The sequence below is a fragment of the Schistocerca nitens genome, chromosome 1 (genome assembly GCF_023898315.1).
Source record: "Schistocerca nitens isolate TAMUIC-IGC-003100 chromosome 1, iqSchNite1.1, whole genome shotgun sequence".
NCBI classification, from domain to species: Eukaryota; Metazoa; Arthropoda; class Insecta; order Orthoptera; family Acrididae; genus Schistocerca; species Schistocerca nitens.
The window spans coordinates 354,831,217-354,850,400 of record NC_064614.1 but is presented as its reverse complement, the minus strand read 5'-3'; the positions used below and the strand labels follow the sequence as shown (position 1 = coordinate 354,850,400).

Genomic DNA, 19,184 nt, shown 5'->3' with positions numbered 1-19,184 from the left:
GGCCACAGCGTTGTCCGTGGCAAGTAGTCATACCTGAAATCTAATATTCTCGGCACGCACTTTACACTGGATTTCGGAATATTGAATTCTCTAACGATGTCCCAAACAGAATAGCTTACAGAACATTTGCAGTAAACATTTTCAGTATGGTCTTTTTAACAACATTCAACCATATGCCTATTGAAGTAATAGTGATACATGCTAGGTGACTGTTGTCTTTAATGCTTTCCTGTGAAAGAGAAAAATCTGCTTGTAAACTGACTTGAATCTGAGTTAAAAGATGATAGAAACAGGATGGAGTGATGGATTGAGATGGGGTTGAAACAGGGCACGATTGGTGGACTGATGATGCATTCTAGAGAAATGGAGATGTTGCTGCAGGTCGTTTATCCCGCAATGAACCATATTTTCCTTTGTTCTCTCGGTATGTATCATTTGTGTGGTGTAAATTGTGTACAATTGCATGTTCTGTGTGTGGCTTAGGATGCTATCTACCTGCAATCATTAACACCAAACCTCTCCATACCACAGTCAGCAGAGGAATTCCAGAGCATGTGTGATGAAACATGTCCATCGATTGAAAACCTCCTCTAAACGAACAAAGATGTATGCATCTTGAGCATAAATCGAGTCCTCAGTTTCATAACTGCAGTGGTTCTAAGCTAGTGGCAGGTGTTTGTGAGGTACTGTAAACCCAATGTATACATTTGCTTGACAGATGTTGTGTGTGGTAGAGACTGTGTTCTGTTTCTGGAGTTAGAGCAGCATGGCGTGTAATCTCATACATCTAACACTGCTACTTTGTGTTTTATCTGTTTCCTTGCAAGAGGCAACTCCATTGCTGATGAACATTTTATAGGACTGATGTGAGCTTAGAATTTCTGAACCATGATCAGATGTAAACAGTGGGTGCTATATACCTCCAGAAAGCTATATTGTGCATTTATCACAAAGACTATGTTTTTCTTTGATGTAGAAGACAGTAGTTTCATCTTCTTAAAGTCTGTCACAGTAGTGAGTGGGTAGAAAACTTGCAGTGTTGATTTGAGTCAGATGTTGGACGTACGTGTTCTGCATTAGAGTATTAAGAGTGTTGCACTCTGCATGACTAATATTTCGAAAACCACATGGCTTTGACGTAGTGTGCCTTATTTAGGTGCAGAACTGTGTAGCCTTAGAAGTGTATGTGTTTATGTTTTATAATCATTCCTCTCTTGCCAATATCTTCTTGGTACTGACTGCAGACTCTAGAACAATACATTAGAATTGATAGTGCAGTTGATTGATATAAAATGCTTCTACCTCCGTCATGCATAAACGACATGTTTCTTCTAAACCATATAGTCTATCATCACAACGCTCTCATATCTACTATACACCGATAAGGGTATAACCTCCTCGACATGCACGCATCTGGAGAGATCTTAACCACTGAATGGGTACTGTGAGTAAGACTGCTGTGGAACAGTCTTTGAAGAACAGCAGTTATGGACTCATTTCGCTCTGTCCCTTCATGAGACGTGGAATGTAGTGAGTCCTACTTCTGTTCAACTGGAAATTAAATCGGTGACCGTGTTTAGGGAGGGTTAGTCGAAGAAAGTGTGGAGGGATCTTTCAGTCCTCAACTTTATCCTAAGATAGCGAGAATGCTCTTTGACTCTCATCCATATAGGGAAAGATGGGCAATCGTAATAGTAAATTATGCTCTATGACGGAAGAGATCGAAATATGTATATAACCTAACTGCATCAGATAGGATGCTGTCTGGTGTAATTTGGTGTATATGTTCGAAAATTAACAATGAGTGGATGTGCTGCACAGTAATCTATCTACATTCGCAATCTGGTATATCCAAAATAGTGGAGGGGTGGTTTAGTAACGATACAGAAACTGGGAAACATCCTGTCATGTCATTAGTTGGCATTGAAATTACGGAAAAAACTGGTAAAATTGCTAAAACTGATCGCACTATCAACTGTGGTGCTTAGTACAGTGTATTGTCCTACAGTATGTGATCAAAAGTATCCGGATACCCACAAAAACATATGTTTTTCATGTTGGATGCATTGTGCTGACACCTAATAACCGGTACTCCATATCAGCGACCTCAGTAGCAATTAGACAACATGAGAGAGCAGAATGTGGAGCTCCACGAAACTCACGGACTTCGAACGTGGTCAGGTGATTGGGTGTCACTTGTGTCATATGTCTGTATGAAGGATTTACACACTCCTAAATATCCCTAGGTCCACTGTTTCCGATGTGATAAGGAAGTGGAAACGTGAAAGGAAACGTACAGCACAAAAGTGTACAGGCCTACCTCGTCTGTAAACTGACAGAGACGGCTGACAGTTGAAGAGTGTCAGAATGCGTAACAGGCATCATCTATCCATACCATCGCACAGGAATTCCAAACTGCATGAGGATCCACTGCAAGTACTACGGCAGTTAGGCGGGAGGTGAGAAAACGTGGATTTAATGGTCGAGCGGCAGCTCATAAGCCACACATCACGCCAGTAAATGCCGAACGACGTCTCGCTTGGTGTAAGGAGCGTAACCACTGGACGACTGAAAAGTGGAAAAACGTTGTGTGGAGTGACGAATCACGGTACACAATGTGGCGATCCGATGGCAGGGTGTGGGTATGGCGAAAGCCCGGTGAACGTCATCTGCCAGCGTGTGTAGTGCCAACAGTAAAATTCGGAGGCAGTGGTGTTACGGTGTGGACGTGTTCTTCATGGAGGGGGCTTGCACCCCTTGTTGTTTTGCGTGGCACTATCACAGCACAAGCCTACATTGATGTTTTAAGCACTTTCTTGCTTCCCACCGTTGAAGAGCAATTCAGGGATGGCAATTGCATCTCTCAACACGATCGAGCACCTGTTCATAATGCACGGCCTGTGGCGGAGTGGTTACACGACAGTAACACTCCTGTAATGGACTGGCCTGCATAGAGTCCTAACCTGAATCCTACAGAACACCTTTGGGATGTTTTGGGACTCCGTCTTCGTGCCAGGCCTCACCGACCGACATCGATACCTCTGCCCAGTGCAGCACTCCGTGAAGAATGGGCTGTCATTCCTCAAGAAAGCTTCCAGCACCTGACTGAAAGTATGCCTATGAGAGTGGAAACTGTCATCAAGGCTATTGGTGGGCCAACATCATACTGAATTCCAGCATTACCGATGGAGGGCGCCACGAACTTATAAGTCGTTTTCAGCCAGGTGTCCGGATACTTTTGAGCACATAGTGTATATCGACAGTGTCTTTTCCACCTCATCCATCCACTGGTAAGCTGTTGATTACCACATAATGATTGACTGATACTACTTGTCTGAGATGGATAGAGTCTTGGTGGAGCAATACCTTCCAGGGTTAGCCAGCACCGAAACAGTGATTGTGTACATGAATTCAACTCTGTGAAACAGAACATCTAGACATCTGCTACTCTGTCACTGTAAAAGATGAGATTAAATGTAGATGTCATAACATTCAGACAGCTGTTTGGAAACGCTCTGCAATGCTGCAAACTCTTCGAGGTTCCATATGTTGTGACGTATTTCCCATTTTTGTCAATAAGAAACCATCTTGTCTATTGTGGGAGCAGCATAGTTTACACCATGTCATGTCTAGCTTTCTGTGAGAGCCAATGGATCGAAACGTGTTAATATTGGTTTAACACTTGATACAGACCTCGAAGTTGTAGTGGAATAGCAAAATGAATGGCGTGTACAAAGATGCAGTCATTTAGTGCTTGGATGTTTTACAATAGAAAAACAATGTATCAAACTGCTTATGAAAGCACAACACAGGAAGTCACTCTTGCAATTCATAGTCTTTGGAATGGAGAGGTGAGGGGGAGGGGAGGGGCGGGAACAGGGGATGGGTGGGGAAAGGAGAGGTGGGGAGGGGAGGGGAGGGGAGGGGAGGGGAGGGGAGAGGAGAGGAATGGAGGGGTGGGAAGGGGAGGGCCAACAGCGCCCTCTGTTGTTGTTGTTGTTGTAGTTGTTGTTGTGAACTAGGTCAGTTGGTCTTGGACCACTAGGTGAAGAGACAAAATTTGATATTCCAGCAATAAATTTGAATTTCCCATTATTTTTTTGATTTCTGACCAAAATTTCAATTTCCCACCATTTCCAAGTGTGGGGGAAGAGGAGGGGAGGGGATGGGAGGGGAGGTTCTGGGGAAAACCTACGACATCATCAGAGGGTGGCATGTATTTAATTGATCAATTAATTAATTTACCTAATTATTTGATATCAATTTGGTATCAAAAGTGGGCACAGAGCCCCATCATACCAGTACTCACACTGAGCTGTCGTGCTGGCTCCACTAGACCAACAGACCCTACATTTTTTCCCAATACTCTGAAAAAACAGGAGTTTATTGTAATGGGCAACTTATCACTTTAACGTGGTCACTAGATTTGAAAACAGGAATAACTTTGGATGTTTCCAAATGCTCAGGTTAGATACCCAACTCTAATGAGTGGTTACACATGTGAGTGAGGGACTCGGCTATATTTTGGAGAGGGAACTATAAGATCGTATGAGATATGCAATCAGTCTCTGTTGAGTATGTTGTTTTTAGGTTTTTAACTGCCCTGTCGAAAGAAGGATGTCCAAGTTCAGGCTTGGAAAAAAAATGCCTCTGAGGCGGAGGATCTATCTGATGCTGTGATAGAAGATGAAGTGAGAGTCTATATGGAAGACAGATGGGATCCAGTATTAGAGTTTGTCGGAGTTTGGTCAAATAAAGTAAGAAGTATAGAAAATATCCATTCGTAATTTCTAAAATTGTGGTGGAAGTGGCAACCAAACGATTATTCCAGTATGTGTGTAGAATATATGAGACTGGAGGCATACCAACAGACTTTCGGCTAAACGTTGTCAACACAAACTCGAAAATAACGTATTGGGCCACCTCTGGCCCTTATGCAAGCTGTTGTTCTGCTTGGCATTGACTGATGTCATGTCCTCCTGAGGGATACAGTGGTAAATTCTGTACAATTGGCGCGTTAGATCGTTCAAACTCCCGAAGTGGTTGGAGAATCCTGCCATAATCCTCGAAATCTTCTCAGTTGGAGAGAGATCTGGCGACCTTGCTGGCCAAGTTAGGGACTGTCAAGCACGAAGACAAACAGTAGAAACTCTCATCATGTGCGGATGGGTATTGTCTTACTGATATCTAAGCCCAGGATGGCTTGCCATGAAGGGCAACAAAACTGGGCGTAGAATGTCGTCGACGTATTGGTGTGCTGTAAAGGTGTCGCTGGTAAAAACTAAAGAGGTCCTGACATGAAATGAAATGGCATCCCTGACCATCACTCCTGGCCATTGGGCTGTATGACGGGCGATAGTCAGGGTGGTATCACACTGCTGTCAGGGGCGACTCTAGACAAGTCTTCACTGGTCATCAGAGCTCCGTTCGAAGTGGGGCTCATCGCTGAAGAAACTTCTAGTCCAGTCAACGAGATTCCAGGCTGATAGCGTGTGACACCACTACAAAAGAGCTTGTTGGTGCACAGAGGACAATGGTAATCGGCGCAAGGCGTACCGTGAACTGCGCCCTCTTTCTGTGAGCCTACTATTAATTGTCCTTGCGGTCACTGAAGCACCATTTGCATGTAGGATCGATAATAATGATGTACGCAGGGGGCTGAGCGTCTGGCGATTGTTCGGCCCTCACGTTCTGTCGTCTCTCTATCTCGACCACTTACTTCTTGACGTTGCGGTCTGCCATGGTTCACTCATTGATGCCTACATCATCTAATTATGGCATCGCTCCTATTCAAACGTTGAGCGATTCGCCGGTTATTCCATCCGCTTCTCTGAGCCAAAGTACACGTTCTCTCTCAAATTCTGACTTCAGCATATGTTGTTCACACGCCTGTCTGTGAGGCATAGTTCCTGTTTAATTGAGTACAGGGTATGAATTTCCCAAGGACTTTATGCCCTGGCATTGACATGTCCGATGTTTACTATACTAGGCAGCTGTGCGATGAAATTGCGCTGCAGCGTCACACATTCATCCATTTTGAATTTTCCATCGATACACGTATGACTATCATTTTGTGACCAACTTCCGTAACTTCTTCGTGGGCGTCTTAGAGTGTAAATGTCAACGTCCATAGCTTTTGCTCGTTTTATGTCCTTTCGTACAACTTTTGTAAATGCTTTGTGTGTGCATACCTGCTGTGACATTACGTTCCTTGCAAATTTGGTGTAATGCTCTCTTTTTCTGATAAGAAATTTTAATTCCCTTATTTATGCAGCCATAGCCTCTTGTATCATTTCTGATACCATTTTAGTTGGAAGGCTGTGTCAAAGTGCTTTATCATTTTCCTAGAAATATACTGCATTTTCTATCTAGACTTTCCATTTCATTTACAGCAATCCACTCTTCACTGTACAATAATAAGCTAGAATTGGTTATGTTTTCCTGTCGGAAGGTCCTACGTTTGATCTTTGATATGTTGTTTTATGCCTGGCCTCCTTTGATGGTAACACGAATTATTAAACCCTTATGGTCACTGAACCCAAATCGTACACATTGTAAGGAATATTTAAACTACTCTCTGCCAATCAGGATTTGTTCCAGGGTTGTGTGACTGATGAGTGTTAGTTTCGTTGCAAAGTCTATTGTGACAGTATTATTTGGTGATATTTGTAGAATGGTTCTCTGCTTACACTTACTGTGAAAGTCTACGTTAGTCAACAGAGACTATAACATCACATCATTTTGCACTTACTTTATTTAGAAACCATTATGTTTTTCCAGAAATACTCCAAAATGTCCTGGTGGATAACAATGCATTGTGACAGTTATCAAATTTAAATTTGGAGTTTTAATCGCTGCCATCTCAGTCGCCTTTTACTAATTTGAAGAGTATATTAACTATATTAGCAACATATGTGTCATGCTTGGCTAATGTGGCTAGTAGGTGTACAGTAGTAATCAACCAAAGATAAATTTTGAAGGGAGAAACCTTTAGTTTAAGTACAGTACTTCTCATTTGTAAGTGTTGTTACTATTGCAGAGGCGTCCTTTTGGAGAGGTAATGCGTGTTGCACAGGTGTTCAATGATTGTACATCAGTTGTAGGTGCATGGTGCTGGTGTTTCTGTCCTCGAATAAGGTCACGTCTTCTTTTATGTTGTGGGCTTCCTCTTTTTCCCGCTTTCGTTAAATTCTGGAATTTGTGTGTGTTTTTCTGTATCTGCAATTTGTCGTTGCTTTCGAATCAAATCAGGCAGGAATTCGTCCGTTTTAGCACTTTTGCTGTTAAGGATGGCATAACACAATTAAAGGCTTGATTTTGTTGTTGTTTTCGCGGAGTACTTTTTCTACTGTGTGAGTTACGGTTGTGGTAAGATCTCGGCTGTCGCACTAATTCAAGCGCGCATCATGTCCAGTGAAACAGCTCCTTTCGTCGCTAGACCACTAATGCATAGTAACATAATAATAATAGTAATAATCTCTCTGCTAAAGCATGACCAATCAGGTAGATCACACCTGATTAACGAAGTTATGCCTTAAAACTGGGGAAATTTAAAAATTTCAGCATTGCGATCAGTTTCTTTATAAAACTATTGGTTTCATTTTATTTTACGTCGTCTGAATCTCCAGTCAAAACGACAGTAATTTATCTTTAGACTGGAGTGTTCATTGGCTATGCTTACAGTTATCTCGTCGAAACTAGCTCCAGGTTTTACTTCGCCGTAAACATATCGTTCTTAGCACACACTGACATTAGATTCGAAATGTTCCGTAGACGGCTACCGAAAAATAACTTTACCTTCATTTTTTTCGGACACAGCTGCAATTTCACGACGATCTTTCTGCGTCCATTTGTGTTTGAGTGACGAACGTACCTGTTATCATTTTTTTCCGTTCAGTGTTTTGTAACAGTGCTATTTACAAGCAACAAATTTGTCACATTTATCTTACTCATCCATTGAATTTTCTTTTGCACACTATTCAGAGATACGTTGTTCGTTGGTCCGTGCCATGTGTCCACAGTCTCTTTTCTAAGTCTATGTATTTTTCACTGAGAACAATGTTTTTTACAATTCTCTGGTAACAGTCGATAGTTAAGTTTTATGTCTGACAAAGATTATCTCTGCTGATCACGTGTAAACTTGAACACGCCAACTTTATACAGTATTTATATCGTCCGACTCGGCAGTCGGCAAGACAGCGTCGCCAGGAGCACCTTCGTAGACGTCCAGCGCAGCGCTGGACGAAGCATCAGGAACCGAAAAGTTTCTTCGACCACAGCCAGAAGACTCTTTAGCAACTATGACATCCGGTCGTGAAATCCTTCATTATAGGAATGTGTTTAAAGCATCGATCTCACTCTGAAGCACTTGAATTATTTCATTTTAGTCCCTGACAGCATTTATAATTTCTCGTTAATGTAAGTTCGTAATATAAGTATTACATGAGCGTGTAAAGTCGTTCTTTATGAATTATTTTTTGAATATTTCTCATGGAATCATCGTCACATTCAGTTTACTGAATTCCTTGTACTACCTTTTTAGGAACACTTTACACTTTTAACTACATCTTTTTCCATTATTGTTTCACTGAGGAAGACAATAGTGCGGTTGCTTTAAACGGTCACACTGACGTCAAAATGACATACAAAGCACTCACTCCGACTTCAGGCCACGAGTGGCCTACCGGGACCATCCGACCGCCGTGTCATTCTCAGCTGAGGATGCGGATAGGAGGGGCGTGGGGTGAGCACACCGCTCTCCCGGTCGTTATGATGGTATTCTTGACCGAAGCCGCTACTATTCGGCCGAGTAGCTCGTCAATTGGCAACACGAGGCTGAGTGCACCCCGAGAAATGGCAACAGCGCATGGCGGCCTGGATGGTCATCCATCCAAGTGCCGACCACGCCCGACAGCGCTTAACTTCGGTGATCTCACGGGAACCGGTGTAGCCACTGCGGTAAGGCCGTTGCCGAAAATGAGATATGAGGGGTAGTTAAAGTAAAACGAGAGAGACGGAAGAAAAATAAGTAAACTGTTTATCATTTCAGACTGTTAACACATTTATCCGACTATGATACAAGTCGGTCAATGCCTTCATGGAAAAATGTTTGCGGTCGCCTACAAAATCACGACTGTACACGGGCTTACACATCTTCGGCCGAAACAAATCGACAGCCATGAATGTCTTTCTTCAGGGCTCCAAAAATATGGAAATCGTATGGGGACAGATCGGCAGTGTATGGAGTATGTGTAAGTGCTTCCCAGCGAAACTTCTGCTGCGTATTTAAAACAACATTGGCAACTTTTGGGTCCGCTCTCTGGGAAGCACTTAGACATCCCCCATACAGTCCCATCTGTCCCCATGCGATTTCCATATTTTTTTAGCCATGAAGAAAGACATTCGTGACCGTCGATTTGTTTTGGCCCAAAATGTACAAGCCTGGACGCAATCATAGTTCAGTAGGCAACCGCTAACACTTTTCCATGAAGGCACTGACTGTTTTCTCTCACACAGGGATAAAAGTATTAACATTTATGACGATTATTTTTGAAATAATAAACAGTTTACTTGCTTTTTTTCCATGTGTCTAGTTTTCTTTTGATTGCCCCTTATACACTCCAGGAAATTGAAATAAGAACACCGTGAATTCATTGTCCCAGGAAGGGGAAACTTTATTGACACATTCCTGGGGTCAGATACATCACATGATCACACTGACAGAACCACAGGCACATAGACACAGGCAACAGAGCATGCACAATGTCGGCACTAGTACAGTGTATATCCACCTTTCGCAGCAATGCAGGCTGCTATTCTCCCATGGAGACGATCGTAGAGATGCTGGATGTAGTCCTGTGGAACGGCTTGCCATGCCATTTCCACCTGGCGCCTCAGTTGGACCAGCGTTCGTGCTGGACGTGCAGACCGCGTGAGACGACGCTTCATCCAGTCCCAAACATGCTCAATGGGGGACAGATCCGGAGATCTTGCTGGCCAGGGTAGTTGACTTACACCTTCTAGAGCACGTTGGGTGGCACGGGATACATGCGGACGTGCATTGTCCTGTTGGAACAGCAAGTTCCCTTGCCGGTCTAGGAATGGTAGAACGATGGGTTCGATGACGGTTTGGATGTACCGTGCACTATTCAGTGTCCCCTCGACGATCACCAGTGGTGTACGGCCAGTGTAGGAGATCGCTCCCCACACCATGATGCCGGGTGTTGGCCCTGTGTGCCTCGGTCGTATGCAGTCCTGATTGTGGCGCTCACCTGCACGGCGCCAAACACGCATACGACCATCATTGGCACCAAGGCAGAAGCGACTCTCATCGCTGAAGACGACACGTCTCCATTCGTCCCTCCATTCACGCCTGTCGCGACACCACTGGAGGCGGGCTGCACGATGTTGGGGCGTGAGCGGAAGACGGCCTAACGGTGTGCGGGACCGTAGCCCAGCTTCATGGAGACGGTTGCGAATGGTCCTCGCCGATACCCCAGGAGCAACAGTGTCCCTAATTTGCTGGGAAGTGGCGGTGCGGTCCCCTACGGCACTGCGTAGGATCCTACGGTCTTGGCGTGCATCCGTGCGTCGCTGCGGTCCGGTCCCAGGTCGACGGGCACGTGCACCTTCCGCCGACCACTGGCGACAACATCGATGTACTGTGGAGACCTCACGCCCCACGTGTTGAGCAATTCGGCGGTACGTCCACCCGGCCTCCCGCATGCCCACTATACGCCCTCGCTCAAAGTCCGTCAACTGCACATACGGTTCACGTCCACGCTGTCGCGGCATGCTACCAGTGTTAAAGACTGCGATGGAGCTCCGTATGCCACGGCAAACTGGCTGACACTGACGGCGGCGGTGCACAAATGCTGCGCAGCTAGCGCCATTCGACGGCCAACACCGCGGTTCCTGGTGTGTCCACTGTGCCGTGCGTGTGATCATTGCTTGTACAGCCCTCTCGCAGTGTCCGGAGCAAGTATGGTGGGTCTGACACACCGGTGTCAATGTGTTCTTTTTTCCATTTCCAGGAGTGTATGTCGAAGAAAGTGAATACTGGATAGAAAGTAAACTGAAATCGCTAAACACATGATAAGCTATTGGAACTGACGGGATACCAATACGATTCTACATAGAGTATGCGAAAGAACTTACTCCTCTTCTAGCAGCAGTATATGTAGGTTTCTGGAGAAGTGGAAGATTACTAATGATTAGACAAAGCGCATGTCATTCCTGTTTTCAAGAAATGTCCTCGAACAGATGCACGAAACTGTTGCCCTGTATCTCTGTTGATGACATTTTTGGAGACCACAAGTCTCCTTTGTGGGAATCAACATGGGTTCCGAAGACACCGATGGTGTAAAATCGAGCTCGCTCTGTTCGTCCACGTGGTACTGGTGCCCAGGTCGATGCCGTGTTCCTTGACTCCCATAAGAATTCGACAGAGTTCCGAACTGCCGCATATTGAACAAAGTAGGAGTTATATGATTTGACTGAACAATTTCTAGCAAACGGACGTAAAAATAAGTTCGGCCGCATCCAAGGGCGAGTTGTAGGGTTGTTACTTTTCACAATAGATACAAATCACCTACTGGAGAACGTCACACGTCCCATGAGGCTTTTCGCGAATGATGCTGTTGTACACTGAGAAGTTGCAACGCTAGAAATCAGTAGCGATATGGAGGAAGACCTGCAGAGGATCGACACTTGGTGAAGGGACTTCAACGTAAACAAATGTAACGTATTGCGCACAAATAGAACGACCCACTATTGTATGATTATACGATTGTAGAACAATCACTGGCAGCAGTCATGTCCATTGAATATTTAGGAGTATTTGTACGGGACAACTAATCGCAGGAAGGTAGATACTAGACTGTTCATTGGAAGAATGAAGTAGCTTGCAAAATCATCGGTCGACCAGTACCTGAATGTTGCTAGCTAGTCTGCGTTCTCTAGCACATAGGACTAATAGAGGAAATAGAGAAGGTTCAGCGCGTTTCTTTACATATTCATTTAGAAAGAACGAAAGCGTCGCAGAGATGATCAACCAACCCCAGAGGCAGACGTTGGGGGTTGGGGATATGGGGAGGGGCCAGGCATTCTGCATCACGGTGTAGTTTACTGTTAAGGTTCCGAGAGCGTACCTTCCTAGAAGATCAACAAATATATTGTTTCCTGTTGTGTCTGCCTCGCGCGGAGGTGAAATTAGAGAGCCTCGAGCTCACACTGAACCTTACAATCGTCTCACTGAGCACCGTTCTCGACTGGAGCGGGAAAGGGGAACAATAACAGCAGAACACAAAGCACTCTCGGCTACAAATCATAAGGTAGCTTGCGAATATAGATGTAAATGGAGACGTCGTGTAGACAGCAGTAGCATACACTCACAGCATCTGTCCAAAGAGATGGTCACCGATCTCAACGCATGCACTACGACTAAACATAAATTTCTGCCACACTCTCTCAAATGTCACTGTACTAGTTGTGCAGAGCGAAAGGCAGCCAGGTCTCTTTCAAACAGTGCCTCTTCATTTCCTAGTCGGATTTCATACACGAATAACGTCACGTAACCCCAAGAGAAAAAAAGTACTGTCGTCACAAACGACTTTGTACAGTTTCTAAGGTAGAACCAACAATACGAATATTGACACACACTCTTTTTTTTCGTAAACCAGTTTCCATTGCTGATATTAAATGGTCATGAAAACATCCAAGTTCCTATTCTTGACTCGCTGGTCGTTTGCTGGATTTAAGTTTCCGCAATCGCTATTTGTTCCGTGTAAACACACTACTACAGCATTTGAGTCGTGATTGGGTTGTCACGTTGCTGCTTACTTTTTAAAGCTTTAATTAATGCAAACAAAGTGATTTTGTGTGGAATGAAGGGGACGAAGACTTATTGGTCTGACCATGAAGTTATTTGTTGCCACTGAAATGAAAAGAAGCATAATTCATTTTTGTTACATGGAAAGAGATACATAAATAATGAGATATTTTGTTTAATTAACAAAAGCGAACTGATTGGCAACAAATCTGTATTACACACAGCTGTCTAATTTTTATAGTGATATATCCATTCTCTCTTCTAGTGGCAAAGACTCTCGTACAAAATCAATGGCTGATGACAAAACATTCGCTAATTATGTGCACTGCAGTGGGATATATTTACTCATTATGAAATTTTCTAGACGTTTCCCTTTTTCCGACACGTTAGGTGTACATAATATTTCAGCAGGGATTGCTTAGCACCTTTTGTTTACGATACATGTGATCTAGATGTTTGTAATGAAATAGTTCTGCGCGCTTTTTTTCATTGTGAATGTGATTGTTAAACATTTCTAGTTCAGTCTCTTTCTCCTCTTCCCCCTCCTTACAACTTTACTGACATCCAATGGTGATTATTATTAGAAAGGCACTGATAACCTCATTTCACAGTGGGGGCTGTTACGAGTATGTGGGCGGGTTATTCGTCGACCTAGCACAAGGCTGAGGAAAGCTGAATCTGCTTGCTGGGGTTGACGCGAGTTGGTTGGAAGAGTACGTCATGCGGCCGCCCCGATCATGTCTAGGTGCAGCGTCACCGGAAACGGGTAAATTGTAATGCTGGGTATTTGGTCGGCTGTCGCTCGCGTTGCCTTTCTGTAAGAATTGGCGGAATATCAGACAGTCTTAAAGGTGGCTAAGTTACAGTTCTTTGAGATTCGACAATGTCTCACAGTCAGATATTAATGCAAATCTGAATACATCTGTGATCACAGAAAAATGAGGCACATCCAATGGCACAACAGTATTTCAGTATCTTTAAAACTACAGAAGTTAATATTTCACACCGAACAGACATTTACATAATGAACATCTGACTTAACAACATTTAATAGCTTCATGCGATTTGAACAAATAGTGTCTCAGATTGTAGTATTGCACTATAGCTACCATCCCTGAAACTTACGTATCTATCTCTAATTTTTTTAAATTGATTTATGACGTCTTTTATATCTTTCTCATTATGCGAATGTTTGTCAGAACATCGTATTCACTACCTTTACACTGCAAATGAACACACCATGAATACCTCATGTTTTTTCATACTTGTGCATTTATTTAATGAGCAGTTTACTATTTTGCCAGTAACTTTAGTTAAACGATGATTGCAAGTACTATTAAAAACTGCGCTAATTTATAAGTGATTAATCGCATGTGTTGGCAGATGCCATGACTGAAAAGAGAACTAAAAGACGCTTCCAACCAGAAGGCATAAATAACTGTTTAAACAATAGTTCAGGACAATCTGCTGACATTTATCTCGAGCATACTTGTGCAAGAATGCTGGCTTATTTTTTGTGAACCAACTATTACTTACATTTATTGTAAATTATCTGAGTGTAGCCGAATGTTTATACATTTCTTTATTTAAATATACTTGTAATATATTAGGTTAGTGTGGGGAGCTGGTCAGCTTGAATCACATCATGTCTGTAAAGCGTAAGGGATGATGTATGGTTGGTGGAGATGGTCTTCAGCCAATGGAGAAGCATAAAGTAGCACAACACTACAGGGGTCAAGTGGAGACTGGGACTTCCCGAGTGAAGAACTCAAGGGGGCGATTCTGGACACTTTATGTCGAGTTCTTGAAGAAGGCAGACCATCATGATGTAACGTGCCTCATTCAGGCATATAGGTGATTGAGTCTGGGCGCTGAACAGTCACTACCATACCTTAGCTTCTGAAGGGTCTTTATATTTCGAGTGATCTGAATGTGCTCCAGAATAGGACTGTAACTATTTCCATTTGTATTAGAGAACTGATAATAGACAGAGTATGAGTTACTATTCTACGCATCGTGGGTGTTAATTTGTGAATCGTCATGCTGAACTCTGAACTATTTTGGGCTGATGAATATTTCGTGTGTTGTGATCACGAAATGGGCTTAGTTTTCGCGTATCTTCGATAACAAGTTGGGTTTGTGATTTTGCTACCATTCTCGTAACACTCTCAACCTAACTTCACCGCATTTGATAAGAGTGTTTTCTGTCTGTGTTTTAATTGAATATCGTAGGACCACTTTCCATTTATTTGAGATGTCCTTTCTTGAACAAAGATTATTCACCATAATTCTTTGTCGTCTAGATCAATTACAGACGTTGGAATAGAGCCGTTTTTATTAAATAGTTCATTTATATTTTATTTTACATTTCCGTCTGTTTTATTAATTCGCAATCCTAGCCAATGCATAGACTATTTGTCTGCAGGATCACAGCTAGAGATTAATAATTGCAGTGAGTTAGCTACGGCGCATGAAAGCAGACATGCGTGGCTCGACCCTATGATTAGATCGAGCTATATTTTTTAAGCAGAGTCGTTCATGTACCAGGCACCCAAAGTTTCAGTAACTACAGGTAAAGGCGCCACTGGTTTGCTCGTATGGACTTCTGTTTAGAAGAACGACTACTCAGGAGGCACCGTTATGTACCGTCGCAATCGGCAACTCGTGCAAGATACGAGCCTAATCGCTTTAGAATTGCAATTGTAATTCCAACACGCCACAATATTCTGTGATTTAGGACCCAAATCTATTGAATGTTAAGCAGTTTGCGTGAGGACTCTGAGCGTAAAATTTTACAGCAGTTGCGTGTGTGAGAATTGGTATCAAAAGCTGGGTGTGAGGAAGTTCGCCGCGGAACTTCAGGAAAGAAGAAGAAGACTATGCAGAGGCAGCCACGGGAACGTGGGTCACGGGAGGCGACTTCGAGATCTTCAGCATCGGCACTTCGGACAGCAGCAGTACAGAAGAAGCAGCCAGCATGGCCAAGAAGTTAAGTACTTGTGCCGACATCGTTAAAATGTGCGAACAATATCAGTGATGTAGCTTCCAACGATTAAGCAATCACCCAGCATGTGTAGTTCAGATAATGTTAGTGGGTGAGTTAGTGCAAAATGTGACGATTGTGTTGTGGTCTTCAGTCCTGAGACTGGTTTGATGCAGCTCTCCATGCTAATCTATCCTGTGCAAGCTTCTTCATCTCACAGTACCTACTGCAACCTACATCCTTCTGAATCTGCTTGGGGTATTCATCTCTTGGTCTCCCTCTACGATTTTTACCCTCCACGCTGCCCTCCAATGCTAAACTGGTGATCCCTTGATGCCTCAGAACATGTCCTACCAATCGATCCCTTCTTCTAGTCAAGTTGTGCCACAAACTCCTCTTCTCCCCAATCCTATTGAATACCTCCTCATTAGTTATGTGATCTACCCATCTAATCTTCAGCATTCTTCTGTAGCACCACATTTCGAAAGCTTCTATTCTCTTCTTGTCTAAACTATTTATCGTCCACGTTTCACTTCTATACATGGCTACCCTCCATACAAATACTTTCAGAAACGACTTCCTGACACTTAAATCTATACTTAACAAATTTCTCTTCTTCAGAAACGTTTTCCTTGCCATTGCCAGTCTACATTTTATATCCTCTCTACTTCGACCATCATAAGTTATTTTGCTCCCTAAATAGTAAAACTCCTTTACTACTTTAAGCGTCTCATTTCCTAATCTAATTCCCTCAGCATCACCCGATTTAATTTGACTACATTCCATTATCCTCGTTTTGCTTTTGTTGATGTTTATCTTATATCCTTCTTTCAAGACACTGTCCATTCCGTTCAACTGCTCTTCCAAGTCCATTGCTGTCTCTGATAGAATTACAATGTCATCGGCAAACCTCAAAGTTTTTAGTTCTTCTCCATGAATTTTAATACCTACTCCGAATTTTTCTTTTGTTTCCTTTACTGCTTGCTCAATCTACAGATTGAATAACATAGGGGAGAGACTACAGCCCTGTCTCACTCCCTTCCCAACCACTGCTTCCCTTTCATACCCCTCGACTCTTATAACTGCCATTTGGTTTCTGTACAAATTGTAAATAGCCTTTCGTTCCCTGTATGTTACCCCTGCCACCTTCAGAATCTGAAAGAGAGTATTCCAGTCAACATTGTCAAAAGCTTTCTCTAAGTCTATAAATGCTAGAAACGTAGGTTTGCCTTTCCTTAATCTAGCTTCCAAGATAAGTCGTAGGGTCAGTATTGCCTCACGTGTTCCAACATTTCTACGGAATCCAAACTGATCTTCCCCGAGGTCGGCTTCTACCAGTTTTTCCATTCGTCTGTAAAAAATTCGCGTTAGTATTTTGCAGCCGTGACGTATTAAACTGATAGTTCGGTAATTTTCACATCTGTCAACACCTGCTTTCTTTGGGATTGGAATTACTATATTCTTCTTGAAGTCTGAGGGTATTTCGCCTGTCTCATAAATCTTGCTCACCAGATGATATAGTTTTGTCGGGAATGGCTCTCCCAAGGCCGTCAGTAGTTCTAATGGAATATTGTCTATTCCCGCGGCCTTGTTTCGACTCAGGTCTTTCAGTGCTCTATCAAACTCTTCACGCAGTATCATATCTCCCATTTCATCTTCATCTACATCTTCTTCCATTTCCATAATATTGTCCTCGAGCACATTGCCCTTGTATAGATCCTCTGTATACTCCTTCTATCGTTCGGCTTTCCCTTCTTTGCTTAGAACTGGGTTTCCATCTGAGCTCTTTATATTCATACACGTGGCTCTCTTTTCTCCAAAGGTATCTTTAATTTTCCTGTAGGTAGTATCTATCTTACCCCTAGTGAGATAAGCCTCTACATCCTTACATTTGTCCTCTAGCCATCCCTGCTTAGCCATTTTGCACTTCCTGTCGATCTCATTTTAGAGACGTTTGTATTCCTTTTTGCCTGCTTCATTTACTATATTTTTATATTTTCTCCTTTCATCAATTAAATTAATTATTTCTTCTGTTACCCAAGGATTTCTACTAGCCCTCATCTTTTTACCTACTTGATCCTCTGCTGCCTTCACTACTTCATCCCTCAAAGCTACCCATTCTTCTTCTACTGTATTTCTTTCCCCCATTCCTGTCAATTGTTCCCTTATGCTCTCCCTGAAACTCTGTACAACCTCTGGTTTAGTCAGTTTATCCAGGTCCCATCTCCTTAAATTCCCACCTTTTAGCAGTTTCTTCAGTTTTAATCTGCAGTTCATAACCAATAGATTGTGGTCAGAGTCCACATCCGCCCCTGGAAATGTCTTACAATTTAAAACCTGGTTCCTAAATCTCTGTCTTACCATTATATAATCTATCTGAAACCTGTCAGTATCTCCCGGCTTCTTCCATGTGTACAACCTTCTTTTATGATTCTTGAACCAAGTGTTAGCTATGATTAAGTTGTGCTCTGTGCAAAATTCTACCAGGCGGCTCCCTCTTTCATTTCTTAGCCCCAATCCATATTCACCTACTTTTTTCCTTCTCTCTCTTTTCCTACTACCGAATTCCAGTCACCCATGACTATTAAATTTTCGTCTCCCTTCACTATCTGAATAATTTCTTTTATTTCGTCATACATTTCTTCAATTTCTTCGTCATCTGCAGAGCTAGTTGGCATATAAACTTGAACTACTGTAGCGGGCGTGGGCTTCGTGTCTATCTTGGCCACAATAATGCGTTCACTATGCTGTTTGTAGTAGCTTACCCGCATTCCTATTTTTTTATTCATTATTAAACCTACTCCTGCATTACCCCTATTTGACTTTGTATTTATAACCCTGTATTTGCCTGACCAAAAGTCTTGTTCCTCTATGCCACCGAACTTCACTAATTCCCACTATATCTAACTTTAACCTATCCATTTCCCTTTTTAAATTTTCTAACCTACCTGCCCGATTAAGGGATCTGACATTCCACGACCCGATCCGTAGAACACCAGTTTTCTTTCTCATGATAACGACGTCCTCTTGAGTAGTCCCCGCCCGGAGATCCGAATGGGGGACTATTTTACCTCCGGAATATTTTACCCAAGAGGACGCCATCATCATTAACCATACAGTAGAGCTGCATGCCCTCGGGAAAAAATTACGGCTGTAGTTTCCCCTTGCTTTCAACCGTTCGCAGTACCAGCACAGCAAGGCCGTTTTGGTTAGTGTTACAAGGCCAGATCAGTCAATCATCCAGACTGTTGCCCCTGCAACTACTGAAAAGGCTGCTGCCCCTCTTCAGGAACCACACGTTTGTCTGGCCTCTCAACAGATACCCCTCCGTTGTGGTTGCACCTACGGTACGGCTATCTGTATCGCTGAGGC

General features: G+C 43.0%; 1 protein-coding gene and 1 pseudogene across 1 annotated transcript in view; one reads left to right on the top strand and one right to left on the bottom strand.

Moving 5' to 3' along the window:
* Positions 1-19,184, top strand: part of LOC126248801 (venom serine protease-like) — a 274,056-nt gene that overhangs the window by 18,306 nt on the left and 236,566 nt on the right. The gene's annotated exons all lie outside the window — the stretch shown is intronic.
* Positions 8,855-8,972, bottom strand: LOC126211554 (5S ribosomal RNA; annotated as a pseudogene).